General features: G+C 44.2%; 1 protein-coding gene across 1 annotated transcript in view; it reads left to right on the forward strand.

The window, feature by feature from the left end:
• Nucleotides 1–557: 557 nt before the first annotated feature.
• Nucleotides 558–13,376, forward strand: part of LOC306919716 (transcription factor 12-like) — a gene marked incomplete at its 3' end in the record, with an annotated part of 53,510 nt that continues 40,691 nt past the window's right edge. The window contains exons 1-4 of the mRNA XM_079496270.1: nucleotides 558–620; nucleotides 6,258–6,293; nucleotides 10,246–10,390; nucleotides 11,549–11,601. The remainder of the gene's footprint in view (nucleotides 621–6,257; nucleotides 6,294–10,245; nucleotides 10,391–11,548; nucleotides 11,602–13,376) is intronic.

The raw sequence follows: 13,376 nt of genomic DNA on the forward strand, positions 1-13,376 counted from the left end.
ATGACTACTACAATAATGACACGCCTGCATTGCTGCAAGAACGAGCCGAAGGCGAGTTCTGTAAGCAGCGCAGAAGTGCCATTAATGACAGTAACGCACACCCTCTCGTGTAATATTGCGATTATACAACAGTTACCCTTAAAACTAAGATAGTCGCTAATAAAAATCATATTTCTTTAATGACAGATCAAGCCACTACGACCACAAATGTCCCAAGAAACTAGCTATCCTAGCCACCCTGCAGTCTGCTGCGCTCTGGGAGAACAACACGGCTGGATTCTTTGTTTTAATTGGGTGTTCCATGATGCTGGTTTGAAGCACGGCTAGAAGGCTGTTTCAACCAATCAGATTGCTTCCTCGAAACGACCTGTTGTATAATATCGCATAGTGCATATTGTCAGGAATTATTTAACCCCTTGCAACGTGGCATTCTTATTTTGGCCATGTCATTTCAGATTAAAGTAAAAAAAAAAAAAAGAAAAAAAAAGAAGATTGAATAAATAAATAAATGTTTAAAAAAAAAATATCTGGGTATTTGTTGTGTTTCCACAGGTAAATCAGAGAGGACTTCTTTTCTGGGCTACGGGCGGGAGGCTGCAGCAGCAGCAGCTGGCTGTCAGGTACATTTATCTGCTATTAAACTTCTTTATTGCTCTATAACTTGCCATCAGTGTAGCCAGAGTTTTGTTTTCTAACGGCAGCTTTTATTATAGCCCACTGGCAATAATGTGTACATGAACTTCAAGATGATGATTGTGATGCAAGGCGGGATGCCTCCACCAGACAGATTAAAGACCACATTCTGATTATGTAAATGTGATTACATTATTATATAATATCTTTAAACACATAGTAGGGTTGTAACGATATAGTAAATGCATCGAAAAATCAATTTGAGTTTCAGAAATCGAAGTACATCGAAATGTAAACAGCAGCATTGACTATCGTTTTGCAATGCAAATAATCAGTATTGAATGGAAGTACGTGTGCGTTGTATTCAGCAATTTTAAAACAATGGCTGATCTGCGTTAGTGTCTTCTCGCCTTGTTTGGTCTGTTTCACAATGATGTACTGTAGGCAAACCTCCAATGGTGGTAAAAAGGTCACTGCTCATTGTGAAATGACAAAAATAAATTGGAGAAAACAATGCACCTGCAGGTGCAATCCTTCTCCGAGCGCACCCACATCCCTTGTTCTATATCAGGGGTTCTCAACGTTTTTGGCTGGGGACCCAGGGCGGGGGACATGGCCAAAGGATTTCCGGGGATCCGACCTACTCGACACCGGGCATTGCACTCCCTGTGGGGGTGTTTGAACATAGATATATATATAAGAAAGCTAGATGGCTCACCCGCACTCTGGCCAATAGAGAGCGACGTTGCTACGTGGTGGCCATTTTACCTCGGGGCAGCATAACATTGTGTCTATGGGGCATGTACTTTTAAATAACCATAACTTGCTCAATTTTCAACCGATTTTCAAACGGTTTGGTTTGTTATAAACGTCAGAGACGTCCGCATACGTATATGCTTTTATACGACATTCATATACAAAACAAAATTAAGCAGATAAGCATCCTGAATCATAGCTACGTTGACAACGTTTGTAATAAACCAACCCGTTTGTAAATCCGTCAAGATTTGAGCGAGTTATGACTGTTTTTGTTTGAGCTGCCATTGAACATACTGTAGGCTACTGTAGTCCCGAAGCAAGATGGCCGCCGGGTGAACTACGTCAGAGACTCCGCCTTGAGCCATCTAGCCTTTATATATGTCTGGTGTGGAACGCGTGTGTCGAATGTGACGTAGGTGGGGTGAACGGTTCTCCAGTTAGGTGGATTTCAGACGTACGTGCACACGTACAGTACACACAGAGATATATAGTTGGATGTCATTTCAACCGTGACCTTGATTGTGACCTTGACCTTTGGCCTTTTTCTGAACCGTTTTTCAGAACGTTAATCATCTCTCCAGGGCAGGCCTGCTGATCATTCCCATCAAGTTGTGTGAATGTGAATTAATGCTCCCAATTTGTACAACACACTTCTGACTTTGACCTTTTGGCCTTTTCAGCCCTATCACTCCGGGGCAGCCAACTGGGTCATTCTCCTTTCATGACAATCTGCCCAGCCATTCTCATCGTCTTGTTCGCAGGCAGGCAGGCAGGCAGGCAGGCAGGCAGGCAGGCAGGCAGGCAGGCAGGCAGGCAGGCAGGCAGGGAGGCAGGCAGGCAGGCAGGGAGGCAGGCAGGCAGGCAGGCAGGCAGGCAGGCAGGCAGGCAGGCAGGCAGGCAGGCAGGATTAAAATGTGTTGAATTTGTAGATCAGGTACTTGTGATGCTTTTGTGTGACGCTCTAGTATATGATCAATTAGGGCGTTCATTTACAAAAAAAGAAAGTATGGAGATGAGACGTTTCTGCCAGTTAACTCCTGTTGTGATTAGTCCAGGAATCCTGGTCTCTAAACTGCCTCCCCCTGGCCAGCCGGGGCGCCTGATAAAGGGGAAAGGAACTGGTTGGAATAACGTGTTCCTTCCACTGCGCTACGTCTGGACGGGGAAACTCTCCCCTGTCAGGTGAAAAGAAGCAGCTCGGACTCCTCATGCATAGAAGGAAGCATGAGGTCAGTCCGTTGCTCTCCCCAGGTTGGCACAGGAAGTGTAACGCCCAGGATTACATTAGAATAGATAATTGACGCTGGGTGAAAAAAAATGGTTACAAAATCATGGGATAAAATTAATAAAAATAAGGTGGTAGGGTGGCTTGCTCATTGATAAAATAAAATCACACCCGTGTGAAGTGAGTGATTCAACTTTGTGTGGGGGTCCCCAGAACTTCCAGACCCACAGGAACGTTCCGGCGAGCCGCCCCGCGTCTGAAACGGTCGAGAAATTACAGAGTTACCGTGTGGGGGTCCCCGGAACATCCAGACCCCCAGGAATGCACCCAGGGGGCCGGCAAACGCTATTTTTGTGCTCAGACACAGCCAGCCAGGGACACACATAGCTGTCTATATAGGAGTGGTTGCACCACTCAAAAAAAGCATATTGGCCCGGTTAAAAAAAGTATATATAGTGCGGCAGTGTGCGGCCTAGAGGGCATCTGAGCATGTGCTACACCATACCTCTTACACCATGTGTCCTTTGGGAAACCGGGCCATTGACAGGAGAGAGTGCCATGCAGGTCAGACATTGTGTGTAAGAACTGGGGGGAATTTACGCACACACACACACACACACACACACACACACACACACACACACACACACACACACACACACACACACACACACACACACACACACACACACACACACACATGGCCCTGCAGCCATCTGACGGTATAACGGAGGCTTCGTTTGTCTCGTCAGGAGAAGAAAAACAGGAAGGCTAGAAATGGGGAAAAAAGCAGTTTCTTTCCTCAGAGACATCTAGACTAGAATGCTGGCTGGGGTTGGGAATGTCCATTATTAGCATTCTGACCACTCCAGTGGTTATTGACGGTCCCCTCTCTTCTGTTGCACCACAGGACAATGAAAAAAAAAGAATATGCCTCAGGTGCAGAGTCGAGCAAACAAAATGCTAAATGGCGGCTTCGTAACCCCCTCTCTGTCTCTTGGAGATGTCACAATCCATCCCTCCCCATAAGATAAACGTAATGTTATTTTAACGTTTTAACCCATTCTGGGCGGGAACCCATGTTGGTGTTTGAAGCATTATGTTATACTTTAGCTATTGAAAAAATAGCAGCTACGAGCTTGTAGGTCTGCTATTTCTGAAAAATCGTGAAAATGTGGCGCAAATCTTTGAATATATTCTTTCAGAGCGAATGTTTTAACTCAAATCTGTGCTTCTGGGGAGTCCCTGGGACAACATATTTTCAGGTGGGGGTCGGCGGCCAAATACAGATAATTCTGTGGGTCCTTGACATGAAAAAGGTTTTTCAGAAAACCTTTAGGATTTAGAAGACATTTATAGAATTCTCCTTCCCCTTCCGAGAGGGAACATGAACGAACGTAAATTTGAATAAAACAACAACCAAACAATCCTTTATGAGACCACCATACGTACATACTGAACTGTAATGGCATGCAATTGCTCTTGAGATCTCACCAAAACAAGCCCATCAGTTACGGCGGGGGGGGGGGGGGGGGGTGTCTTGTCATCGCATCGGAGGCAGTTTAGCCTCGCTCAGCATCACTTGAATGGGCTGTACATACAGTACACAACTCTCTGTGTCTTTATTGAGTTAGTTATCTAAAGTGCTGCGGCCAGATGTGGCTGTTCTCTTAAGCACAAAATAGATTTTAACATACTGATCACCACCTATCCATGGCCCTCAACAACAGTGTTGATTTTGACAGCACATTTAGATTTTAGTCACCTGGAATGTTTTAGTGTTAGTCTAGTTTTAGTCAACTAAATATCACGTGATTTTAGTCGTTGTGAGCTTGTAGATCGGCTATTTTCAGAATGCAACCAACATAAAACTTGCTACACTCCACTAGTCCCTTTCTAACATTTTAGTCTAGTTTTTATTTGTTGACTAAATTGTCAGCATATTTAGTCTAGTTTTAGTTATCACAATATACCACAGCTTAGTTTTAATTTAGTTTTCCTCAGTGAAAAAAGGTAGTTGACGAACATTTTTTGTCTTGGTTTTAGTCGACAAAATCAACACTGCTCAACAACCAAGCTGAAAATGTTCGTCGACTACCTTTTTCCACTGACGAAAACTAAACGGAAACTCTACCTGGTGCAAATAGTAGTCCTTAGGGTGGTTGTATTCCATCTTGCTGTCCCAACACTTCACACATGTTGCTGCTGTGTTCACACATGTGTATTTCTCCCAGAGGTATGGGAGATTTTTTGTCGTTGGTCTTGGTCATAGTTTGGGTGTGTGTAAATGTGTCTATAATGTGTTGGTATAGAATCACTTGGGTTGACATGCGCCACCAATGCGCCGACTAGACGTGCAACAACAGGACATATCACACCGGCTGGGACGAACGCTAAAACCGTTTTGTTGTGTCTCTCGACCCATCACTGTGGTTTGGGCCTCTAAAAAGAAGGCTGACCTCACATCCATCGCTGCAAGGAAAGGATTCAATATCATTGAACCGAGGCAGCAGCAGGAGAGCGACTCGGTGTGCCATGTCAATGTCAACGCTGTTGCTTCAGTGACAGCTTGTCACTTTGCAGAGCCTGAACCCCCCCCCCCCCCTCGTTTCTCTTAGAGTCGATCAGCTGATTCTTACAGGATAGGCCTCCTTTCAGGTTAGAGTTAGAGAAATAATCATCTCTACATTTTGTTATTTTATGTATAGTTTTTGAGTGGTGTAACCACTCCCTTACGGAGCTATGTGTGTGGCTGGCTGCCTGCCTGGGTGGGTATGAGCACGAAAATAGTATGGTTGTTTTTTTGTTTTTTTCACAAGTTCCCTCCTCCTGCCTGCATCTGGTCTCTCTCAAGCAGAAACGATGAACCCGGAAGCAGCGGGACAAAAATCTGATATCTCCATAATAATTTGGAGTTGTAGTCTTGTTAGGTTGTGTTTACGTTTGCGCTGTGGCAGCGCTTCAATACGTCATCAGTCTCGCGTTCATCCCACCTCTAGCGGCCGCCATACGGCCACATATCGCTCCTGTCTGATTTGGTCCGGAGTGCATCGTCTCTGCCCGAGAGAGACCAGACTCACCCTTCTGGCAGAATGAAAATGTTGTCCAGCAGGGGGAGTGGTTTTACCAGGCTACAACAGTGTGTGCTTATTGCGTGAATCTGGCTCCTTTTATTTTGGAGAACATTCACAACAACAATAGAACCTAGCCTTCTACTACTGCCACCAAAATGTGGAATGCCCTTATACTCCAGGGGTTATGGCATAATATATTTGTATAAATAAACAAACAAACAAATCTTCTCTTCTGGGGGTCCCAGAAGAGGGGGGTAGTTGGAGAACTACTGATTTAGAAGGCATTTGTATAGAATAAAATAAAATAAATTAATTTAATGTGTAAAGATAACAACGGGATGTGTTGGGTGGTGCTACTACTCGTACCGGATCGTAATGATAAAAGTCTTGCCAGAGAAGCAGGGACATGGACCCTGATGATGGCTGCAGCTGGATGACTTCAACCCTCTGGCGTTGTTTTAAAAATACAAAATGACTGTCCTTTTTTTCTTCTTCTGCACATCAGCCATATGAGACTCAAGTTATACTTATATATGTTGTTGTTGTTGTGTGTCTATGTGTTACAGGGAGGTGTGAAGTTGTCCGTGCCTGAGATCAGACAGGTAATTTAACCCATTTAGACCTGAGAAAAGATTCTACAAATGCCTTCTAAGTCCTTTTTTCCTGTTCCAGTTTTACAGTTTTCTTGAAAACCCCATGTTACTATGTCAGTCGTTCTCAAACGTTTTCATGTCAAGGACCCCCAAAAATATATATGTAATTGGCCGCCGACCCACATCTGAAAATATGTTTTTCCAGTAACCCCCCAGAAGCAAAGAAAGAATATATATTCTATTTCTCTTTCGCTCTGAAAGAATATATATATTCAAAGATTTGCGCCACATTTTCAAGATTTTCAAAAATAGCAGATCTACAAATGTGGCGCAAATCTGGGGGGGTGCCCTGGAACAACATATTTTCAGATGGGGGTACGCGGGCAAATACAGATAATTCTGGGGGTCCTTGACATAAAAATTGAGCACCACTGACATAGTAACATTTCAGCAAACTGTCATGATTTAGAAGCCATTTTGTAGAATTGGCCTCAGGTCACCTTTACTTAGTACAAAATGTGAGTACTTCCACCTCTGCTGAAAACAACTCTACTATTTATGTGGGGCTTTCTTTTTGTTGTCATAGCTGAACACGTTTGAAAATTGGGCACAAACTGCAGATTGAAAACAGGTCAAAGAGGGGGGTGGCACGCACGCACGCACGCACGCACGCACGCACGCACGCACACACACACACACACACACACACAGTGGTAATTATTATTATTATTATTATTGTTTATTCCCAGACAGACAACCCAGTTCCATTTTCAAAGGATATGAATGTTCCTTAAAAGTAGGATTAATGCAATATAGTTCACCGACAGGGACTCACTGTGGATGACTGGATGAGACAGATCACCGGTGTTGTGTGTATGTGCACCCAAAAATATAGAAGATCTACAAGCTCACGACTTGTCACACTGTGAGGCATGCGACATGTTGTGAGCTTATAGATCTGCTATTGTCAGTGTGCGACACCCTTACGTGCATCTTAACCCATAGACCTGAGGACGATTCTTAAAAAATGGCTTCTAAATCCTGACAGTTTCTATATCAGTGGACAGTGGTGCTCAATGTATTTGGCCGCCGACCCCCATGTGAAAATATGTTGTTCCAGGGATGCCCCCAGAAGCAAAGATTTGAGTTAAAAACGTTCGCTCTAAAAGAATATATTCAAAGATTTGCGCCACATTTTTATAGCAGACCTACAAGTTCATAGCGTGGCACTCGGTGCCGCGCTATGAGCTTGTAGATCTGCTATTTTTCAACAGCTAAAGCATAACATAATGCTTGAAACACCAAAAGGGGTTCCCGTTCAGAATGGGTTAAGTACAGTATAACTCAGGCTTTATTTAGACACAATTATTAAATACGGTAATCGCATAATCACGATTATTATTTCCATCGTTTCAATCGTTTTCATAAATCATTTGCAAACATTTGCAAAAATAGTGGAAATTGCCGATCTACGAGATCACAGTGTGTCGCATCGCGATGCGTTGTGAGCTTGTAGATTTCCTCTATAAATGTATTTTTTAAATACATAAAAAACATCATGACATTCATTTTAATTTATTTTTTATTTTAATTTTTAATTTTAGGTTTTATTACATCAATTACACCCACACAACCTGAACTTTAAACATTCAGTGGATTTTCTGTGGTCTGGGGTATTCTCTGTGTTCCGAAGCCTTTTGAGCTGCAATGAAAACAGGGAAACAGGCTTCAACAGTGACATCTGCTGGCAAATTCCTATGTCATATATGGGATTGGTGGTCTTACCCATAGACATATAAAGGTAGACGCCCCTTTCGGCTCTGGAGCGTATGTGCTCAAGGGAGGGAGAAAATTCCCGAGATTCCTTGCGAAGCACCGCGGAAGCATGAGTGTGCGTCACAGAGCGCATGTTCGGGTCTGATAAGTCCCGGAAAAGATGCGCTGTGATTGGCCAGTAGTAAATTGTAAATTCTTCCGCCCTCCTGTCAACACACATGGCTCCAACGAACTGCAGCAGCCAATGAGGCATCTATTTATTTAATATCTATGGTCTTACCTCACAGTCAGCAGGAAAATCAGAGCACTTGTTTGAGCCAGAAAACCCCAGACCACCAGGGCCAAATTAGCCATTGGGCCAGTGGGGCCGTGGCCCAGGGGCCCTTGGCTCTCAGGGGCCCTTCTGGGAAACTGGACAGCGTGGTACTGAGTTTGAGGCCCTTGTTTGTGATAAATTTAGGTCAAAAAGATAATAAAAAATGTAAAAACCCTGAAAATTCTGCACGCACGCGCACTATGGGGGCCCCCAAAAGACTACCGGCCCAGGGGCCCTCGTGGGGGTTAATCCGTCCCTGCAGACCACAGAAAATCTACTGAATGTTAAAAGTTCTGTTTTTTTGGGTGCAATGGAGCTCAGAAAACCTAAAAGAAATATTTGTTTTGTCACGATCCCTTTAAATATTTCAAATACATGTCTTTGTATATTTTGTCCTATCTGCCCTGTGCAACTTCAAAGTCTAAAATCCAAACAGAAATGTCATTTTTATTCATATACCCCAGTGTATATCATGACCAAAAAAACACAATCAAATTGTCAATTGCAATTACACGGTGTGACAATGAATCGTCATGTCAAATGTCATCACCGTGACAGCCCTATAGGCCTTTACTACAGATGTGTCATCACCGTGACAGCCCTATAGGCCTTTACTACAGATGTGACATCACCGTGACAGCCCTATAGGCCTTTACTACAGATGTCATCACCGTGACAGCCCTATAGGCCTTTCCTACAGATGTGACATCACCGTGACAGCCCTATAGGCCTTTACTACAGATGTGTCATCACCGTGACAGCCCTATAGGCCTTTACTACAGATGTGTCATCACCGTGACAGCCCTATAGGCCTTTACTACAGATGTCTTCACCGTGACAGCCCTATAGGCCTTTAATACAGATGTGACATCACCGTGACAGCCCTATAGGCCTTTACTACAGATGTGACATCACTGTGACAGCCTAGGCCTTTACTACAGATGTCTTCACCGTGACAGCCCTATAGGCCTTTACTACAGATGTCTTCACCGTGACAGCCCTATAGGCCTTTACTACAGATGTCTTCACCGTGACAGCCCTATAGGCCTTTACTACAGATGTCTTCACCGTGACAGCCCTATAGGCCTTTACTACAGATGTCTTCACCGTGACAGCCCTATAGGCCTTTACTACAGATGTCTTCACCGTGACAGCCCTATAGGCCTTTACTACAGATGTCATCACCGTGACAGCACTATAATAATAATAATAATAATAATGGATTGTATTTATAACGCACTTTACATTCCATGGAATCTCAAAGTGCTACAGCAAAATAAAAGCAGAAGAAACAACACACCATTAAAAACATCTAATAAAACAGGAACATTTAAAACATAAGGAACATTTAAAACATAAGGGTAAGGCTATAAAAATGCTTTGGTAAAAAGGAAAGTTTTTAGTCCTCTCTTAAAAGTGTCAACCGACTGTGGGGCTCTCAGGTGGGCGGGGAGAGCGTTCCACAGTTCGGGGGCGACCGAGCAGAAGGCCCCGGTCACCCATGGTGCGTAGGTTTGTTTTTAAGGGTTTGAGGAGGTTGGTGTTTGAGGAGCGGAGGGAGCGGGTAGAGGATTGAACTGTGACAAGTTCCTTGAGGTAGGGGGGGGCATTGCCTATAGGCCTTTACTACAGATGTCTTCACCGTGACAGCCCTATAGGCCTTTACTACAGATGTCTTCACCGTGACTTTACACTTGCTGAGTGCAACGCGACGCGTTGTGAGCTTGTAGATCTGCTATTTTGTTAAAAAGTGCACGCCCTCTTACGGGATTTCAGCCCCTGCCTCTCTAACACTCTCTGCACGTCCCTGGTCTTGTTTCATGAACTCTCAGGCCTCTCTCTCTCTCTCTCTCTCTCTCTCTCTCCCAGGCAAACCTCAGGCCGGACATCGCACTGGCCAGTCCCGGTTCGGTGGCGCCGTCGTTGGGGAAATCGCCCACTCCGTTCTACCCCCCCTCCTCCTTCACAGGGACCAATCCCAGAAGACGCCCCCTACAAGACCCCACTCCCATTGGTCAGTATAGAGCAGTGTTGTTTTTGGCAGCAAATTTCCATTTTAGTTTTAGTCATCTTTAATCTCTTTTAGTCTCTTGAATAGTTTTAATTTAGCCTTAGTCACATTTTAGTCACCTGGAATGTTTTAGTGTTAGTCTAGTTTTAGTCGACTAAATAACATAAGATTTTTGTCGACTAAATCTACAGTTGATTTAGTTGACTCAAATGTATTCTGGCGGGCCTTGATGCCGTCGTAATGGCTGATTTTACACTTGCTGAAAATAGCCGATCTACAAGCTCACAACGCGTCACGCTGCGATGCGTTGTGAGCTTGGAGATCTGCTGATTTTCAGAATGCAACCAAGTGTAACATGACTCTCGTCCACTAGTCCCTTCTTAACATTTAGTCTAGTTTTTATTTGTTGACGAAATTGTCAGTATATATAGTCTTGGTTTTAGTCATCGTAGCTTAGTTTTCATTTGGTTTCCATTTAGTTTTCGTCAGTGAAAAACGGTAGTCGACGAACATTTTTCGTCTCAGTTTTAGTCGACAAAATCAACAATGCAGTAGAGCCCTTGTGAGCGGGCGGGGTCGACATATGCCCTTACTGGGCTGCATTCAAGACACTTGCCTTGTGTCTGACACCTGACTTGTGTCTGAACACAGCTTTGATGGATGTATTCTGCCCCCCCGACCCCCCCATCAAACAAAATGTTTGGTCAAACCATATGGGCTTCCATTGGAAATGCATTGGAGCGGCCATTAAACACAGACACAAGACAAACACAAGACAGGTGTCTCACTCACCTCCGCCCCACCCCCTCCTGGTGCTGCGGCCATCTTGGAAACTAAACACAATATAAACAATGGGAGAAGCGTGGGGCCGAGAAAGTCCCTTAAATAGGCTTCAAAAACAATGCTCAAATATTTAATAATACTTTAATACTTTGGGGCCATTGTTGACACACTGTAGTGTAGGTCATCTGTATCCATTTTAAATTAGTCTTGTTCATAATCAACCGCAAAGCAAACTAAATTGACATCCGTGTCGAATTTGAGATAAAGAGTGTTTTTCCAGAGCATGCTTCTTGCTGCTGGTGGTAGTAACCACCATCACGGTTACTATATATTTGCGTGCCTGGTGACTGAATTGCTGCTCTTTTATCTTTTCCACAGATCCTCTCCAAACAAAGAAAGTTCGAAAGGTCCCTCCAGGCCTCCCTTCATCTGTGAGTGCGAGATCATATGCCTGTCATAGAAATGGATTTTTCACTGAGCTTATTTAAACGTACCCGCTCGCGCGCGCACGCGTGCACGCACGCACGCACGCACACACGCACGCACGCACGCACGCACGCACGCACAAACAAACACGCACACACACTATAAATAAATCATTGCTGTCGGGCAGAAACCTCTTATCTCCATATTCTAACTTTGTGTGTTTTTTTCTTCTTGTAATTAACGCTCTACTCAAACACACTACGGCGTTTGCACAAAAGTGTAAATTCATTTTACACATCTTACTCATTTTACGCTCTCAAGAGTTAAAGATCTATAAGGGTCCATTTGGTTACCAAGTCTCCATCATTATTTAGCTGCATGGGGACCACCTGGAAACCCCCTCAAATGACAACTGGTGGTCCTCGGACCACTGGTTGAAAACCCACTGCTGTAGTTTTATATTTAGTTGCATGACCAGTTGTGTCGATGCAACGGAAATGTCAGATCTCACAACATGTGGAACACTGCGTTGCATTATTATTGTGAGCTCATAGATCTGACATGGTTTTGGCGTGCCAACTCTTGACACGCACGCAACTAAAGTGTATGTAAATCACTCATAACTCCAAGCCTATAACTCCTAAACTCCTAAACGATGAAAATTGTCCTTATATGAATGTCCATTTTCTCAACATGTTCTGCACATGTGGGGTCATTTAATCCCTCACACACGTATACGTGTATATTAAGTGCATGCGCGTGCAGCCACGCACGCACACACGCGTGCGCGCACCCGCACACGCATGCACACTCACACACACACTTGTTTCTGTGAGGTCCTCAAAAAAAGTGACACGGACGGTGCCTGGATGCGTTTAAAGCTTTTCCTGTGCATGCTTGCGTTAAGTCTAAACACGTGCGTTTGTGGGTTTTTTGTGTGTGGTTGACATCTTATAATATATACGCTGATATCTCTATAGGTTATGTGTCAGTGTGACGGTGCACCAACTCCCCTCCCCCCTCCCTTTTTTTGCACGCCTGCTTAAGTTGTGTATATGCGTTCGCTTATGGTGTGCGTGCGTGCGTGCGTGCGTGCGTGCGTGCGTGCGTGCGTACAGTACATCGTATGTTAAGAGGTGATTGATTTTATTTGGCGCTCATGGCCCTGTCACAGCCCTGCATGGGCCTCCTCTGGGGACAAGGAGGAGGCGCGCGGGGGAGGGAGAGCTTGAGCTGTCACACATGGATCTCTCTCCAACGGCCCCGGCGCCGCTCTTTTGATGTTTAATTAGTCATTATGTTAGCCTTGAACAGGAGGGACAGACAGAGATTAATAGCACAGAATCTCTTGGAAAAACGGTATCGGTATAGATGGAACAATCCCCACGGAGCAGCTATAGCTGCGCCGCGCGCAGCGTAGCTTTAGGATGCAGGGAAGTGTGTGGAGCTCAGCTTGAATGGTGGTGGGGGGGGGGGGGGGGGGGCTCATTAATGTATGCATAAATCACCAAGTCAGATGTTTATTGTTAAAACCCCAGTGGATTGTAAAAAGAAAAAGAAAAAAAGGGTTCTAAGCCCTATGCCTTATAATGCCTTAGTACTGGTGCCATTGACTGTTGATTTTTTCTTTTTTTCTATATATATTTTTTGTTAACAATTTAAGCTCTATTTTTTAATTTATTAGATTTTTTTTGTCAAATTTGTAGACTTTAATAAGGGTCCTATATTTCCGTGCAGTGCTAAACCCATTCTCCCTAAACTTCCTTGCCTTTTTATTTTT

This window comes from Electrona antarctica, assembly GCF_951216825.1.
Source record: "Electrona antarctica genome assembly, chromosome: 3".
Lineage (NCBI taxonomy): Eukaryota > Metazoa > Chordata > Actinopteri > Myctophiformes > Myctophidae > Electrona > Electrona antarctica.